Source organism: Dipodomys ordii, unplaced genomic scaffold (genome assembly GCF_000151885.1).
Source record: "Dipodomys ordii isolate 6190 unplaced genomic scaffold, Dord_2.0 Scaffold87, whole genome shotgun sequence".
In the NCBI taxonomy this organism is placed as follows: domain Eukaryota; kingdom Metazoa; phylum Chordata; class Mammalia; order Rodentia; family Heteromyidae; genus Dipodomys; species Dipodomys ordii.
Genome location: NW_012267303.1, coordinates 479,892 through 485,617, shown reverse-complemented (window position 1 = coordinate 485,617; position 5,726 = coordinate 479,892). Strand labels below are relative to the sequence as shown.

At 55.5% G+C, this 5,726-nt stretch overlaps 1 long non-coding RNA gene across 1 annotated transcript; it reads right to left on the bottom strand.

The window, feature by feature from the left end:
- Positions 1–796: 796 nt before the first annotated feature.
- LOC105992700 lies at positions 797–1,665 on the bottom strand. Its single transcript, XR_001175419.1, has 2 exons — positions 1,484–1,665; positions 797–1,067 (listed from the first exon to the last, which is right to left on the bottom strand). It is a non-coding gene; the product is annotated as an uncharacterized LOC105992700 (long non-coding RNA).
- Between the last annotated feature and the right edge of the window lie 4,061 nt (positions 1,666–5,726).

Below are 5,726 nucleotides of genomic sequence, written 5' to 3'. Positions count from 1 at the left end.
GTCCCTGAGCTTTTGTGCTCAAGGCTGGCACTCTACTGCTTGAGCCACACTCAACTTCCAGCATTTTGTTAATCAACTGGAGATCAGAGTCTCCTGGACTTTGCTGCCCAGGCTGGCTTCGAACAGTGATCTTCAGATCCCAGTCCCCCAAGTGGCAAGGTTTACAGCTGTGAGGCACTATTTTCGTAAAATGTTTGGTTGCGGCTTCACTGGTTTTTATTTTGGAAGGTTCAGTGGTATGAACTCTATGGGCATTTTAGTTTAGAACATGGTTGTCCAAGAAGATAGATGTGCTAAGCACTCCGTGCATGACTGATTAATGATCTGAAGGTTGGAGTTGTGTGCCCAGCCCAGTGCCATCTCTGACACAGTGAAACTGTGTCTGCAGCTGCAGCAGAGCAGGGAGATGGGGCTGTTCCGCCGACCGAGATGCAAGGGCCCTTCACTGCCTTGCCACCACACCCGGCCCAGAGTGAACCCTTCCTCCCTCTGCTGGAAGGCAGGCCCCAGTCTGGAATGAGAAGAGTTAAGCGCCCCCGTGCCCTCTCACCCATTTCCAGTCCCTGCTACATTCCAGAGCCGGGCTCAGTGACAACAAAGTGCCTAAGAAGGAGGCTCTCGAATTAATTACCTGGAAATGAGTCTTGTCAATGTTCCGGCAAAGAGAAGGGAGAAAGGGATTTTGAGAATCAATCAAAGTGAGAAAGGGCTTTTACAGTCCCCAGAGTTCAGAAACCTTGCTGAGCAGAGGGGACTCAAAGGAGTGGAGCTCACAGAATCCAGGCAACTGTCCCTGTCTTTGCCAAACAGGGGCTGTGCCCTCAGAGACGTTTATTATTTGCTGCACAGTGAATACAATGATTACCACAGAAACACACATCTACCGCAGGCGGGGGAAGCGGGGACACCCTTGCAGAGGAAGGGGAAACGCAGGGACTTGTACCTACGACACTCGGGGTCCCGAATCTGTACTTCTACTTCAAACACAGCAAGTTTGCGTACTAGAACGTGAAACATCCACAAGCCAGATTCTGAAACGTCATGTGCCTGGATGGAGAGGCCACTCACTGAGGAGAAAACAGAAACAAACCACAGGTACGAATTACAAACGGGGATCTGTACACACCATCACATAAAGGAAAAGCACGTGCAGAGTTCCAGCTGCGTTTGGGCACTGGGGAACTGCGCATCATGCCGGGCATCGGTTCTTTTAACAGTGGAGCACATTAGCTACCTTGTAAAGAGAACATGATTTCCTTCAGGAACTTAGTTTTGGACTACACAAACATTTTGCAACTTTCCCCCCTTTTTGTCCAGCAGGGGTTTGAAATTTTAACTTGCAAGCAAACAGTAGCATAAATAAAGCCTGCACAAGAAACCATCTGCAGTCCTCTATTCAGTGCTGTAACCATGGTAACCATGCAGCGGGACACTGTCTTCTTAACCTCGCAGGGCTGGAGAGGACAGCTCTCAGGACACTTACCGGTGGGGGTGCGTCACCAGTAGACTTCAGAATCAGCTTTTCCCCCTGCTTTTCCACTTCAAACCCCATTTTCTTCAGTAGGGATGTGTCAGCGAGGCCCTGGTCCTCCATCTTGGCAATCAGATCCTGGTTGCGGCTGTTGTCTTCGGTGAGGTTTCGGATAGCATACACCACCCACTGCATCAGAACTGAGGCCAGGGTGAAGGAACTGACAACGTGCGATTATACAAGACAGAGAGGAGCAGCACGGAGCACCGTCCATCAGTGAGGGCGGACGATGCGCCCTATGAACACACACCAAAGTGGAAAATGCTCTACAAGAGCGAAGTGTGCATACGAGTGGTCTCTAGCAGCTCAGGAGCAGAGACCAGGGTCGAGGCTCCTGACACGAGGCTGCATTGGGTTAGTTAGATCGAGAACCAGGGAAAGACCCCAGAAAGGTGCGATCAGGCTGGGCAGGAGCCCTTCCTTCTTAGCCCAGTCCCAGCAGGACCGACCGGCTCCTGCGAGGCTCACACGAGTCCCCTCGTCCAGTGCTACAGACAAAGCCCGCACCTGCCCCGCTTCTAGTACCCTCGCTGCTCTCCCTTCTGGGCACTGAGAGTCCTGTACACCGGCCCCAACCAGCGTGGTGTCTGTCGGGGCAGGCGGGGCAGGCGGGCTGCAGGCGGGCTGGGGAGGACAGCGTGGTGTCTGTCGGGGCAGGCGGGCTGCGGAGGACAACGTGGTGTCTGTCGGGGCAGGCGGGCTGGGGAGGACAGCGCGGAGGAGGACAGCGCGGTGTCTGTCGGGGCAGACGGGCTGCGGAGGACAGCGCGGTGTCAGGCGGGGCAGACGGGCTGCGGAGGACAGGCCTGCACTGGGGTTCAGGGAAGATGACAGAGAACCCAAGCTGGAATAAACACTTCCCTAAAGACAGAGACCTCCCTGCCATGACCGATACATGCGAGCCCTTTTCCTCAGGGTTCCCACACTCCGCCCAGTATCCCAACTCCAGAACTGGGCACGTGGCTCCTCCAAAGGTGTCGGACCCACCCCTTGGCCAGAGTCAGCCTCTGCTCCTGCCGCAGCCTGCGCTGCAGCGTGGCTGGCTCTGAGGTCCCCCCCCACACACACACAATGGCGCAGCTCCCACACCTCACCCGAGAAGCCAGAGGTGTCGTGGAGCTGCTGGCTCTGCCTCTGCCCTGACTAGTTCACAGAAAATAATAAAAACCGAACTTGCTCCCCACAGGCTGCAGACAGCGAAGCGGAGGAGCTGCAGGTTCAGCTTTGTTTGGCTGTACTGGGCTTGAACTCAGGATCTAACGCTGGCTGGCCAAGTTCTCCACCATCTGAGTCTTTCAGTCCATCTCTCAGGCCAGATCTTTTTTTTTTTTTTTTTTTAAACCACAACCCACTAAATGAATGAGAACATTTCTTTGGTAGTATGGGAGTGTGAACTAAGGGCCTCATGCTCACGAGGCTGATGTGAACTAAGGGCCTCATGCTCACGAGGCTGATGTGACTAAGGGCCTCATGCTCACGAGGCTGATGACACTCCAGATCTTGATCTAACTTTTGCCCCTGGCCTTGAACCAGGATCCTCCCACCACCACACGCTGTTCCCAGACCGTCACGCCCGGGTCTGCTTCTGATCACTGCGTTACCAGCGGCTGGGCCAGCTCCCAGCACAGGGCTGGGCTCGTGATTGTGGGCCTGGGGCCTGCACACAGCCTGGCAGACAAGAGGCCCCGCCGGCGCTGCTGAGTGACCCACCCACTGGTCTTGGAGGGCTTCTTGCTGAAGCCACCGTGGCGTGGGGGACGGGTTCCAGAGGCACAGCGCAGGCGTGGCCCCCACCTGGGGTGTGGGTCCGTCCTTGGCTGCGCCTGACGGGGCCCAGCCGACCTCTGTCAAGCCTCCCCCTCCTTTATGAGGTTTTTTCTTCCCCGAGGCCGAATCGCTACACCCCATAAAGCCTACGTTCAGGTCCCCCTCGCTCCTCACTCCCGGAACCTCTACTTGGTGCCAGCACAAAAGCAAAAACAACTCCCGGTGTGGGACACGTCCAGCACCAGTGCATTCCCGCCCAAGACCAATATGGTTCAGATCACCATGGTGTCCCACGCACCTGGGAATTCCACTGGTGTCTGGAGTCCAGGCTGGCCTCAAACTTGCGATCTTCCCGCCTCAGCCTCCTGAGCGGGAGGGCTTATGTTAACCTTTGAACTGATATGTAAGAACAAACAATTGGTACAAACTTGTGAAGCATGCACCCTGTGGCTCACACTGCATGAGGCTGGATGCGGGCAAACGCCTCCTGGTCTCCCACCCTGAGTGCACCTCCACCTCCATCTCCCCATGGGCACATCACAGGGGCTTCTCGCTCCACCCCTCTGGCTCCACCTCCGCCACTCCGTACCCAGGCATCAAAGAGCAAAAGCAAAGAGCAAGAAAATGTACCTTTCCACAAAGTGTGGGTTGAAAAGAGAAGCTCTGGGAAGTGCCGCCCTCCGGCCCTGGTGCCGGCTCTGGAATATGTATGGGCTCCGTGCGGGCTGTGTGAGAGGCTGGGCTGCCAGTGCAGACCGAGCACTCTCCAGGGCCACAGGGAGATTAAAGGCACTCCCAGTGATGTGCACACTGCCCTCTTGCTCCCTCTGAAAGAGCTGGGAAGGAAACTAAACATCTTCAGACGTCTCTAATCCTCCCAGCACTTGAGGAGCTGGACTGAATGCTTAGCTTTGCTCTGGCAGGTTGCCATAGCTACCACAAATAGAAGCCGCCTCGAAAGCCTGCGACCAGCGCAGAGCACAGCGCAGAGCAGCCCGGGCTCGGGCCCGCCCCTCCACAGCCGAGCGCTCGGGGCCACGACCTGGGTCCCGGGGCTATGCTGGCAGTGAGCACTGTGCTCCACGCCGCAGAGTCAAGCTGGGAACAGGGTGCGGGTGGTGGGGCACAGGGTGTGGACAAAGAGGCCCACCAGCCTGTGGCCTCGTGAGTAGCAGTTAGATGACAAGGGAGCAGGACAGAAAAAAAACAAAACTTCACTAGCCAGCAAAAGAGTGAAGTCCATTTTAAAGTACAACCACGCTGGGCATGGTGGCTCATGCCTGTGATCCCAGCTGCTAGGAAGACAGAAATAGAGAACCATGCTTCAAGGCCAGCCCAGGCGAAAGGTAATGATCATTATGATCAATCATCTGGGCGTAGTGATGCGCACTCGTCAGCCCTACCAGCAGGGCCAGGCTGGTCTGGACCAAACCGAGAGAACAAATGAAAACTCAAGCAGAAGGGTCCGGGGCATGGCTCAAGGGGCGTGGCAGAAACACGCAGCCTCCCCAGCAGACGCCTTCAATTCCAGCCCCGGTAACGCTCAAGAGGAAAAATAAAAGTCCCATCAAGTGAGTGAAAATGTTAGTGGAGCCACATGCTGCTGGGGGCTCATACATGGAGTCCCACCTCCTCAGGAGGCTGAGATCGGAGGATCACAGTCCAAAGCAAAGCCCATTGACCAAACAAAAAAGCTGTACCGGAGGTATGACTGAAGTAGTAGAGCACCAGCTGTGAGAGAAAAAAGTGAGAAGCTCCGAGTTCAAGCCCTGGTCAAGATATGTGCGTGTGCGTGCGTGCACACGCACACACGTACACACGCACACACGAAACCATCACAAAGTTGAGAGAGAGCTCACCTGGCCTACCCAGACATCAATGACAGCCCTGGCGAGCCCGGGCCCAGGACGCTACCGGAAACAGTGAAGGCCGCTAAGAACAAGAGGCAGGTTCTACTCATTCCACAGCTTCCTCTCCCTCCTTCCATTCCTTCTGATTCAAGGCCTCACCCCAAAGCGCTCTTACTTGAGCCATGCCTCCAGACCTATTTGCTCTGGCTATCTTGAGATCAGGTCTGGAACACTCCTCTTCAACAGTTGGCAACACACAGGGATGTTAGGCAGATACCACCCTGTCTAGCTTTTAATTGGTTGACATGGGGTCTCATGAATATTTTGTCCAGGGTGGTCTTGAGCTATTAATCCTCCCAATTTCAGCCTCTCAAGTAGCTAGAGTACTGGTGTGAGCCACCATGCCCTGTTTCATGTAGCTTTTCGTGTATTTTAGCGGTGGGGTAGGAACGGTACTCACTGAAGTGTCGGACGGGCACAGCGGTGGCCGTGCCTCCTGGGCCTGCTTCCCAGCGCAGAGCGGAGCGGCGGGGCACGGCGGGTGGAGAAGCAGAGCCAGCTACTGTGCCAACCTTTGC